We start from the raw sequence: 12,772 nt of genomic DNA, 5'->3' as shown, positions 1-12,772 counted from the left end.
AACCAGTTCCACAGGGTTGTCCCCTAATCTGCACATGTGCTCTCTAGCATGTATGTGTGTTACCCATATACACACAACAAAAATAAGTAAAATAATAATTTAAAAAAAAAACCCTTAAAAGTCCTGAAATGGAAAAGTATTTACATCCCACAAAAGCTGCTCTATTATAGCACAAATAAATGCTGCTATAAATGAATATGAAAATTATACAAAATATTTAATTGGAAATATTTTATGTATATTAGAGTATTTCTAGATAATCTATATATACTAGAAATTAGGATAAGAGGGAAGCATAAATTCAAAGCTCAATCTACCTATTTTTAGAACCACAAATAAAATAGTGTGTTGTCATTGTATTTAGATTTCCTGTAGCAAACAGGCTCAGAAACTATAAATTGGGAGCAAGACTCAGGAGGCCTGGATGTAGCTGTGACCCCCTGCTAGTGATTAACTGCTGTTGGAGCTGATGGCTGTGTGGGCGAAGGTGAAATCGGTGTTAATGAGATTGCCTTGAAGTGGAGTAGCTCCACAAAAGGCTAATCTTGGAAACAGGGAGATTCTTCTTATTACCTCAACACCTAGTTTGCAAATTTTTTTGAAAGAAAGGAGCAGAAAGCTAACATGTATTGTGAATCTCTTCCAGGCTAGGTTATTTTCATTTTATTTTCTCTTTCCCCATCCCCTCAGTTCTTTTTGTATTTGGGTAGCTATAGGAAAGTGCTTCCCACTTTGAGACAGGGTTCTTCCACCTCAGTTAAACCTCCCAGGAAATGGTCCCACAGACTTTCCCAGAGGAAAGTTGATCCCAGATCCAATCAATTTGACAACAGAAGTCAACCAGTATCTGACTCATGGGTCTGTGGTCTTCATATACGTATGTTTTTGAGAGGGCAAATGGAACTGCTAGCATCTTTGCTTACCTCCATAAAGATACATTCTGCACAAAAAGATGGATAACAATTATTTAAAAATGGACAAATGAATATTTTTAAAACACACACACAGCCAGGCAATGGTGGCACATGCCTTTAATCCCAGCACTTGAGAGGCAGTGGCAGGTGGATTTCTGAGTTTGAGGCCAGCCTGGTCTACAGAGTCAGGACAGCCTGGGCTGTATAGAGAAATGCTGTCTCAAAAATACAAAAAAAAAAAAAAAAAAAAAAATCAACCCCCCCCCAAACCAAAACACACACACAGACCAAAGCCAAGCCAAAACTCCCACAAATGAACAAATGAGTTGCATACAAAACACATTTAGGTAGGTATCTTGTATCATGGCAGTGGGCCATGCTCCCTGCTTCCCCTCATCTCTCACGACTCTCTATGTATTCTTTGTGTATTTACGTTTCTCAGTATGCTATGTCTTTCCCTATGTGGTTGAGAAGCCAACTTCTGGCCCAGCTGCCAGGTACCCAGTAAGTCTCTTAGCTGTAGATTCTGGCCTCGAAGTCTCGAAGTTCAGGCAGAGGGTCCAATTAGTTCAATTCTGAAGTTACCCAACAAATTTAATGAGATAGATGGTGTTTGAACCTGTTTAAGTCCACATATGTAAGCCTGGAATAAAACTCTAAGTTTTTTGAGGACTAGGAAAATAACAAAACAAAATAAAACAAAACAAGGTAGGAAGTTTACTCTCCACTACAGACAAGCAGTATCAATAGGACATCTTTCTAACAACAACAACAACAACAACAACAAACCAAAAAACGGGAATTTATTAGATCAGTTTACATGATTGTAATGGTTTAGAGGAGGCTGGCCCCCCAAACTCTCATAAGTTTGAATACTTGATCCTCACTCAGTTGGTGGAGCTGTGTGGTAATGGTTAGGAGGGCTTGTTAGAGGTATCTCTGAGGGTGAGCTTTAAGGTTTCAAAACACTTGTGCAATTCCCAGCACTCTCTCTGTCCATGGTTGTGGATCAAGATGGGGGCTCTCAGGTTACTCTTTTGCTCTGCCGTCATGGTCTCTAACCCTTAAACTGTAAGCCAAATGAAATGCTTTCTTTTATAAGTTGCCTTGGCCATGGTGTTTTGTCACAACAATAGAAAAGTAATCAAGACTTTATGAACAAAGGCTGAACAGTCCTGAAAGCCGAAGCATCCAGTAGCTTCTCAGTCCAGGAAGCTGGCAGTCTCAGAATGAGAAGGACCAGTGAATGATACAGAGCTGGAGCAAATTAGTATTCAGAGGCTCAAGAATCTGTGGGGGCTTATAATCTTATAGCTCTGACCTTTTCTCTATCATTTTTTTTTAAAACCATCACAGATCCTGTAAGAGTTAGAAGAATAGTTGTGCAGGAACCTCCCACTTTTCCAGAGCCCCTCCCCTAGCCTAGTGAAAGGTGTTGCTTTCACTTTCCTGACTCACATGCCAATCATCTCTGGAAACACCTTTACAGACCCACGTAGAAACTGCTTTATGAATTTTTAGGTATCTTTCAGTAAAGACTGGTTGGCAAGCAATACTCGGCTTTGCAGCCTCCTTCTGCTTTTCTCCTCGGAGATCTGGTCATAAAGGCATTCTCCACTCCATCTGCTATGTGGTCATCAGTCACTCATTGCATGGGCATTCTGCTTTATACACTAAGGGAAGAAAGTTAGAGAGGGTGACCAAGGAATATCTGAACAGAGAGGCTTTTCTGGGCACGCCTTCCCTTGTTTCTTCCCTTCACATCAGGCCTTTTGTTCTCTGATCTTGTTTCTGCATAACTGTGCAAAGAAGAAATATGTTTCCCTGCTCTTCCTTTCTGAGGCTCACGTCACACAAAACTTATTAAATGAATTTGCATAATTTTCCCTTGTTAATCTGCCGTCTGCAGCAGCGCTGTCCGCCATGATCTTGTGATGGATGAGAAGTATAATTGTTCTGTCCCTATAGCTCTCACTCTCTACACCAGGTTAGTTCAGGCTTAACTCTCTTAGTTAGCACTATTTATTCTCGAGACTGTACTTTTGAGTCTTTGAAGGGACTAACTACCACAGATCATTCCTAAAGGTTTATTCTGGAGATTCTTGCCCTTGTGATGGGATGCACATAAGACTGATTGAATCATTAAAGCGGACCTTAAAGGGAAATTTGACAGAAATTCTATAAAATGGATGTTTGAATATCAAATATCTGAGATGAAAGCTGTAGGCTTGGTTAGTCGGAACTACAGAAAGTACTAAAACAAACAATGTTAGAAAACATCACTGATTAAAGAACAGATGAGTTGAAGATGGGCAAGTGACAAAGAGAATGTCTCCTGGTGTGGAAAAGCTGAATGGGCATGTGACAGTCATGAGTCATGCTTTTATTACAGAGCATGGGGCGAACAGTCATAGTTTCAGTAAAAGCTACTTATATGGAAAATATAACTGTTAGTAAGATGAAATCAACTCACATATTACTTTGGGATCTCCCCCTTCTAACTTAATCCTTGATTGACTTCCTCTTTTTCAGACTTTACATGAAACAGTAATGATAGTGATAATATTAATGGTTCATCAGACACACATGTGTTCTATGTATTATAAGTTAGCTCCGAGGTTTAAAGCTTATTAATAGGACCTACTGTGTCTACATTGTATCTATTTTCATATTTTACACTATATACTGAAGGAACTGTTCTGTTTCCAGAAACACTGACATTATTATTACTGGATATCTGTGGAGTTCTGTATGGCAAATGCTAGAATTACTTTTAAGCAGGGAAATCTAAGCTAATCTAAATGTTCTCTTCAGCAGGCTGTACACCAAAGAAATCAAATACTTGGGGCAATCTTCACAGGGTCTTAGCTAGCTCCTTTGTTTGCAAGTACAGTTTTAAAAAAAAGCATTAAAAAATGGAACAGTTTTGTATTCTCAGATCCTCAGTTATACTGAATGCTTGGGCAGGCATTTTTGGTGGGGTGAAAAATCAATCAAAGAGCTTTAATGACAGACAAACATATTGCAGATTTTTTCTCCCAATAAGGGACTGTGTACTCCCTTCCAGGTGTTACATCAACAAAGGAACAGATCTGGTGAGCACAGCTCTGGCTGGTTGTTAGCTGCCACTCAACTTTTCCTCAGCTTTTGGATTATGTACATCTTGAGCAGCACTTTATGGTGTTCCTGATATGAAATATACTGCTTCTTATTAAATAAAAGATGGAAGGGTATCTCATCTTGAGATATGTCCATTTTGTAGATTTGTAGATAATAAATAGAAGAGGGGGGAAATAATCTCTTTTTCTAAATAAAAACTCTAAAAGGAACAGCAGCAACCAAAAATAGACACCCAATTTTGATAGGCCTATCAGTGGCCTGCACTGCAGAACAAACTTGGTTATGAATTCTAAGATTGGGTCACAAGGTCTGTGGGTTTTCAGAGGAAGAAAGTACAGGCACTTTCTGGAAAGTAATTACTGAGAGTTCACGTGAGAAACAGTTAATGACTGGCAGAGGCAAGCATTGGAGGCCAATAGTGGAGAGAAGAGACAAGAGTATGTGAATCCTAGACTGGCAAGTATCTTTAGGTTTTGAGTATAAGTGACTGGGTATAAGAAATGTGACTATTTTAAAATATTAATATGAAATATATGTTCAGAACCAGACACTACCATCTATTGTTTCATAGGATCAAGACGTGTCATGCTGAGACTGTGATAAGAACTCCTAAGTTTGGTTACATTCTATTGTTTCAGCTTAAATTATACAAGGAAATGTACTTTTGACAATAGAAACGGAAGAATTCACTTATAATCTTATGACTCTGACCTTTTCTCTATCAGTTTTTTCCAAATTCATGAAATATTTAGTATCAGTCACGCATATTTTTGTTCATGTTCCATAATGATCATTTGAGATAACTGCAAAATAGTCATTGAATGGATTACTTAAACTGTGTCCCCATTGTTGAATTATTTTTAGCTCATCATCCTTTTAAGAAAAGTGCATCATCAAGATACACTTGATCCTTTTTTTTGTTTCATTTAAAACACAGTTTCTTTATGTCTCATTTTCCTTTTAATGAGTATCCTATGCATTTGTCTCTTATATTCTAAACTGTATAAGGTTAGCATAATTATTGAAATTGTATTAGTGAGTATTTTAATGAGCAGTATTCAAACCCTAGAGACTTTCAGAATCAGCTAGGTTGCTTATTTCTTGGCTCCATTCTCAAACTCTAATTCAGTTGATCTGGGGTGAGGGAAAGGCATTCTCCTATTGAGGGGTGCAGACTACATGTAGGCAAACATTTTCTAGGGAAATGTAGGCTGTCTCCATTGTTAGCAGGGTTATCCATGAAATGCTGGAGGTCTGCATTCAGATAAAAAGGAAAAGGCAGCTATTTAAGTTACATGACTCTTGTCACTAGAGACTTTAAAGTCTACTTTGGCTCCATTCACACGCTCACCAGATAGTAGAGAGAATGTTAAGACAGTAAAAAAATATGAAGATAATATCTAGTTCTGAGCTGAAAGGGAGGGGATCCTGGCCACCATGGCCATCACATGTGAATGATAATGAGGGAGGGGCAGGGAACAAGCTGTAAGAAGAATCCTGTGATCTCAGAGATCACTTGGTGGTTTCAGTAATAACAGAGTATTTAATAGATATCTGATTTTATAGTTTGACGAATCTAAAGGCCTAAACTTAAGCTCAACACTAATGAAAAAAAAATGCTTTCCACCTTATCAGAATAAAATATTTGTAGACTTAGCATACTTCCTCCCAAAGCATCAGAGGATAAGTGTGATTAGAACTCAATATGTTTGTATATACTGTTCTCTTATTTTAGTGTCCATCACCAAACCCAAAGTATTTGTCAAACTGTTCTTTTCCCTTTATTTCTCAAAATAAGTAATGAGTGGGCAGATATCATTCCTGTTTTATAATCACACAGAGAGGAGCACTGAAAAGTGAAGGTTTTTGCTTGCAGTCTTGCATCAGCTAATTTGAGCTCTTTTGTGGGATTCTTGAAGGGCTGAGGTCATGTATTTTTTTTTTAAGCCTTTGTAAATGTTACAGTAGGATTAACACTGCTGAGAGAAAATTTTCTGTGGGTCTCTGACATTTCTGTATGCCGTAGGAACCGAGGTATAATCTGGTATTGCTGGATGCATTTCCAAAAAGGCTTGTACAGCAAATAGGTTTTGAAGATAGAATCTCGAGAGCCTAAAACAAGCATGCTGGCTGGTTGTATAGTAGAAGAGATTAGAACCCCTTAGGTTCAGCGCAGCATTCTTAAAATGTAACCCACTGCATGTACACGAACATATGTGGACACATTTATACAGCTTCCATGGGATACAAAGGCAGGAAAGAACTGTCCAAACAAACAAACAAACACATATACTCACATAAACCACGGCACTCATGAAGCTTCCTCTCCATCAGTTATAAAATTTGTTCTCTTTGACCCAAGATGTCATCAGTTAGCAAGATCCACTAAATCATGGCAGGCTAACTTATTAATCAGTAAAATTAAATTCTAGGTCAAGTTATTTGTATTAAAGAGTGGATGGAGATCAGGGGCTGGAGAGATGGCTCAGTGGTTAAGAGCACTGTCTGCTCTTCCAAAGGACCCGGGTTCAATTCCCAGCAACCCCCCCCCCCCCCGCACTTTCCCCCCTACCCCCCACAATTTCCCATCCCCCACCCTGTGGCAGCTCACAACTGTCTATAACTCCAGTTCCAGAGGATCTGACACCCTCACACCAAAGCATATAAAATAAAATAAAAAGATAAATTTAAAAAAGAGAAGTTCAATTGGAATCTGTGCAATAGAAGTGTAATCATATAATACCCAGTAAAAATCTAGATTTTCTACTCCAAATTCATGGTATGTGGCCTTCAAAGCTCGGCAATAAAAGAAACAAGAGAAGTCAAATATTCCCAGAATATTTGTTAAAATTAATTAATTAATTGCAGAGAGTGAGCAGAACAAAAGGTTGATGCTCATAGGCTGGCTTGTTATGCTTGTGTCTTCTTTGTTTTTCTTCCGCTAACCTCCTTCCCTGTGTCGGGCTCTCAAGGTAAAATTCAACCAGCGAAATGCTTGCTTAACCAGCACTTTCACATTCCAAGACTATGTAAATGACAATAAAACCCTGGCAGTATGTGCAGATTCTCTTGCATACTAGATTCAGAAAAGAAAATATGGTCTGTCTTGACTCTCACTGCTGTCAAGTGTTTAAATTGTCCTCCCAGCATATATTTAAAACACATTGTCATTGCAATGTTACCAAACAGTGAGCAAGTCAATGTATCTGAGACCACACAGTGATTGACATTTTATAAGTCAAACAGAGAGATACGGAACTTCATTCTGTGACTGCTGTTTCCAGCTCTGAGGACGGCTGATACAGTTTTTTGACAGTGTGGAGAGATGTGTAATGTTGGTTCGTAACCACAAGCTGTAGAGTCAGAAGGTAGCCTTAGCTTGGTGACTTGGCACACGTTGCTTTCTTAAATGGGAACGAAGTGAGACTAAGAACAACAATGTCACCAACACATTTGCATGCAGTTGTTCTTTCCTGCAAATGTATGCATAATTGTGCATGTGTGTGTGTGTTTGTCTGTGTGTGTGCACGCATGAGTGTGTGCATGCGAGTGTGTGATTTTACAACTCCCTGCTTTTTAAACCTTATTTAGAAAAACTAGGCATATCTTACATACTTATATGGGGCCACTTGTGTGTTACAGAGCAATGCTAGGGGAAGGTGTAAACCTATGGGTCACTCTCACACGTGCGCGAGCTTGCCCTTAACTAAAATCCTTTACCAAGTTGTTGTTGTTTTTACAAATCATCAAGTTCACCTAAGATACAACTTAAAAAAAAATAAATTTGCACCATAAATGAAAAGACAGACTGACCTCAGAATTATGCTCTATCTCAATCGCCGCCTCTTTCGTACCTCAGAGGAGTGAGGGCAGAGCATCTTCCTCACGCCTACCTTGTGAGCCACTATAGGAAGTAGGAACTATATTTTTCATCCTATGTTTCATAAATATGGTCCAGTGCCCTCCAAGGGACTTTTGGTTGATACATTTTTATCAAATGAGAAGAATGAATAGATGTCAATAGTTTAATAGCGACGGGGATATTGAAGAGCTTTTCAGGCTCCCTGGGTCTTGCTTTCAGAGGTTACTCTTTGTATTGACATGTTTTTTTCAACACTAATGACTACATCTCACTTGATATGTCTTTTCCCGTTAATTAATCTTGCCACAGTTCACAAATCCTCATAAAATAGCAAGGTCGTTCACCAAGGAGTGTTTCCTGACCCTCACTCCCTTGTTAAGCAATGATTTTGACTTCCCCAAAGAGCTGTTCTATAGATTTCATATCACTTAGAGGGAGAAAGGAGAGAACAATATGATCAATGAAATTAAGGCTTTTGCATAATTAGGGGAAAAGCACCTTTTGCCTGGCACAACTTCAATCTTCTTTCCCACCAGCTGCTAAGTCATTTTCATATCCCTGGCTGCTTTCTCCAAGCACAAACACACCTGTTCTCCCAGTTCAGCATCCATTTTATGTTGGCGCTTTGTGAGCAGGAGACGGGAGTGTGTTTGACTTGCGTCAGAGAGCTGAATAATCATCTTGATTCCGAGATGGCAGTAGTCCACTTTGGCAGAGGTAGGCAGCTGAGTACTGGCCAACTTCAGAATTTTTCTCCTGAGACTTTGAGCAGGACAGGTCATTTAGCAAATAGTTTGTAGGATCATTACACACTTGCTGTTTCTTCTCTGGCCCACTTACTGCTTTATTAATCTGCAAAAATGCCTCTGGCATATTTGTGCCTGATGCAATGGTCAGAGGTTAGGGTCAGGTGGTTACATCACAACAAATCAATCATGTGCTTTTAAATTCTGTTTGACAAGGAAAGGTGGTTTTAAAGAAACGGTTAGTCCATTTTATCTTTCCTGAGGACTAGGGGTAATACAGAATATGAAAATATCAAAGGATGTTGAGTGCTTTAAATAGGGTTTGAGAAACTTGGGAGGTGAAATCAGGACTGTTGTCTGACTTGCAGGGAAGCTGGGATTCCAAATCCAGAGATGGTCTCACGGAGGAGGAGATCAGAGACTGTCTGAGGCTCTTTGTTGTAGCCAACATGACAACTCCTTTCCTGGCACTTAAGGAAGAAACTTGATCAGATGCATAAAGTCTGCACAGCATACACATAAATGTGAGAAAAAAAATAAAGGCAAGTGGCAGAGCTTAAGATGAAGGGAGGCCAATGTTAGAGGAATTGTCAACTGACTGGCAGGTTTTGGCAAAAGAAAAGGCTATTCACTCTCCTGCTAGACTTTTAGGTTTCCATTGGGTAGAGATGACTATTCAATTCAAAGGTTTTAGTGTGGACTCTTCTATAATGGGCCTCCCACAGGATGCTCAGGGTGACTGATTCATTTGTTACGGAAGTTGCCTGTAGTCTCCACCAACCGCTGATTTACAATAGTTTCCAAAATAATGGTGTCATTCTGAGGATTTCTTTCCATTGTTCTAATCTGTATTCCTTCCATCTGGCTAGTACATCACTCATCTTAATTAGTACCATGCCATCCTGTCTGGTTCTCTTTTGCCAGCAAGTCATTCAGTTCTGAAATAACTTCTTCACCTCCATCATATAGCTTAGTATTTGCAGCAGGAAAACAGTAACCCAGCACATTCTTCCCTTAACAGGGAAAAAAGATGAAATCATCCACAGCAAGCTAATTAAGTGAAGTTCAACGTTAGCTTTAATTTAAATCACCTCTCCTGAGACTTCCTAGCATATACCCGGGGTGTCATAAAATATGAAGCCACACTCCCTCTCAATTAGCAGCCATTTATTTGGGAACAACACCAAGCAGCAATAAACAGGCACAACCTGTTCTTTTTCCTCTTGTATTCTGCCCAGCAGAAGCCTGCTCATTGCATTGATTCGGAAGCAGCATCTTACTCTCCGTGACTGTGTTAATCCAAGTTGAGCAAGGTAAAGATTCGTCCTAGGCATGTTCCCTGTCAAATTTTGAGTGTAGAAGTGTATCACAGCAGTGAGTTGGCTGCAGAAACAATTTACCTTAAATTAAAAGGAAGAAGAAAGTCAGCCATGAAGTAAAATTGCTTTGGCCAGAGGTGACTGTATATAGAAAGCAAGTTGGTAGTGGGGGTAGTTGAAGAGAGAGAGGCATGGTCTGATTCTGTTAGGTTCTCGAAATAGGCCTTTATAGGAAATCTGTTTTTTCTTTGCTGTAATACTGCCACGTCCTCTGTTTGTTGGCCAGTGCTCCCATTCCAGAGCCTTTCTGATCCCCCTTCCTTATTGCTGTGAATTGCTGGTACCTACCGATAATGACACTATGGTGCTCTCATTTATGGTGTTCATTTAGCCATCCCAGGTAAACATCTAAATCATAGGTGGAGCTTGAATGTTATATTGCTTTCTCTATTTTCATTTCACACACAGGATGTGCCAATAGAGAACACTTTTGTTTTTAAATAAAATGGCTTCTTAAAATAAGATAGTTTTAAAACTATCTCTTCTTGCATACAATATATCTTGAAGCATATGCACACATAGTAGTTAAATCTAGGTAATTAACAAAAGTGTCACATCACATGGTTATTATTATAATAAGAATACTTCACACCCCTTATATTTGCATTTTAAGAGTATAAGATAACATAGAAACGTTAGCTATAGTTATTATACTTGATATTATTCCTCCCAACTCCACTTTTATAATCCTTAATCAATAGCTCTTCTTTGCCCTCCTCTAACTACTTCAGCCTCTGGTACCCATCATTCTCCTCTCTATTTCTGTAGAATCTACTTTTGCAGATTTCATAAATGAGATTCCTGGATATTTGTTTATCTGTGTTTATCTTAATTTTCTCTTCATTAATGTTGTCTAGGTTTGCGTGTATTATCAGGAGTGGCAGGATTAAATCACTGTGGCTGGACTGAAGTGTGCCTATATCACATTTTCTTTGCCCATTCATTCCTTAGAAGGCAGTAAAGTTGATTTATCTTGGCTATTGTGAATCATGTTGCAACTAACATGGAGTGCAGATGCCTCATCCATATACTAATAAAGTAATTGCGTTACTTTAATGTAGCTCCAGAAGTAGAACTCTGGATCACATAATAGTTCTATTTTAAATATTTTGAGGAAGTGCCATAGTGTTTTCCATAAAGACTGTATTAATTTACATTCCCACCAACAGTGTGTCTTTGCTTTTTTTTTTTCATATTCTTTTTCAACTTTAAAAAGAAATGCTTTTACAAAGAAAATAGCCTATACTCCATCTATTTGTGTGCATCAAGTCCTAGCAGGCTAGCAATCCAATTGTACAGATCATTGTCAAAGGATGAAAGCAACACACTTTATACTGTCTGGATAAGATGATCTTGGTAAATTCAGCTCAAGTATATAAACCCCCTATATTTTATTATTATGCACATGAGAGCTAGACTCTTAATAAATAATAAATGAGAAAGATGGGAAAAATATTCAAAGGAAATATCAACAACACTAAGCATCTTCCAGGTCCCATCTGTTGCACTGCAGAGTCTTAATAATAGCACTTAAAAATTTAAATAGCACCTTTCAAACAAAAATCATTGCCATCACTAATCTTATCTCCCTTTATAGCATCCTTTTAGGGTGAATTATTGAGGCAGATATTATTATCTACATATTACAAGCAAAAAACACCTTGGCAAGGAATTTAGTGATGAAGAAAACTCAGAGCCAACCAGGTCAGGGACAGGAACGTATACCAAGAGTAACCATGGAACGTTCTAGTTATACTGTAAACTAAAAACCTAGGGGAATCTAGAATTTAGTGATCTAGTAAGTGCTGTCCATAACCTTGTGGGAAATGATCAGATCCTCTCTCTAAGGGGATGCTGGCTATATGTACAGTGATATGTGTTGTGTTCTTTGTAAATGCCTTAATAAATATCTTTTGTTTATCTTTTCCCCTTTCATTGAAATGCACTCATTATAACCAGACTGGTCTCATATATGTGTGTGCATACTTGTACATTTATTGGGGTCCAGGAGTCACCCCCACCAATCACACACTGATCTCAGTCAGACAAAGATAGTTTATTGAACACACATTTAAAGACCGATCTACAAGGGAAACAGTTCAGTCTCTAGAGCTAAAAGTTGTGCACTGGACATTTGTCAGGGCCAGCTTATAAAGGCTAAAACTGCAAAAACCACAATGAGCTCATCTGCAGATGCTGGCAGTGCTGCTCGTTGGTTGGCCCTGACTCAAGCCATTTTAGACATAACAGTTCATACTGACCTTTAATTTGATGGGCCCTATGTGAAGCTTATGGATATGGAGTTTCTTAAGATTAACAAACATACACAGAACATAACACGGTATGTTCTTGAGGGTGATCCTGCTCCAAGCCAAGTTTTTTTTTTTTTTTTTTTCTACGCCAATGACTGGCAGGCATATTACAGCAACAATATGAAATAGCTGGTGGGCATGGAACAAAACACTACAGCTCTGCTAGGGGGTAAGCCTCAATATGTGCATGAGTGTGTGTGTGTGTGTATACTCATGCATATGTCTTTGCTCACACATGTGTATATATGTGTGTACATTCAGGTGTTGAACTTTTGGATGAGCTTCTTAAATCAGAAGCTAGATCAGTTATTAGAGAGAACTTGGACACAACACAGTGATAAAATCTGCTCAGACACAAATGAGTGGTCAAGTACCGTTAGCCTTTGATGCTTCCTGACATCTGTGTCGTTTTCTGCTAGTGGGAACTACTTCCAATGGG

General features: G+C 38.8%; 1 long non-coding RNA gene across 4 annotated transcripts in view; it reads left to right on the top strand.

Moving 5' to 3' along the window:
* The first annotated feature begins 9,775 nt into the window (after positions 1–9,775).
* LOC143441318 (uncharacterized) overlaps positions 9,776–12,772 on the top strand; it is a 75,556-nt gene continuing 72,559 nt past the window's right edge. For all 4 annotated transcript variants that reach the window (XR_013108612.1, XR_013108614.1, XR_013108611.1 and 1 more), the window contains exon 1: positions 9,776–9,955. This is a non-coding gene — a long non-coding RNA (uncharacterized LOC143441318). The remainder of the gene's footprint in view (positions 9,956–12,772) is intronic.

This window comes from Arvicanthis niloticus, chromosome 2 (genome assembly GCF_011762505.2).
Source record: "Arvicanthis niloticus isolate mArvNil1 chromosome 2, mArvNil1.pat.X, whole genome shotgun sequence".
NCBI classification, from domain to species: Eukaryota; Metazoa; Chordata; class Mammalia; order Rodentia; family Muridae; genus Arvicanthis; species Arvicanthis niloticus.
This window is presented reverse-complemented; position numbering and strand designations above follow the sequence as displayed.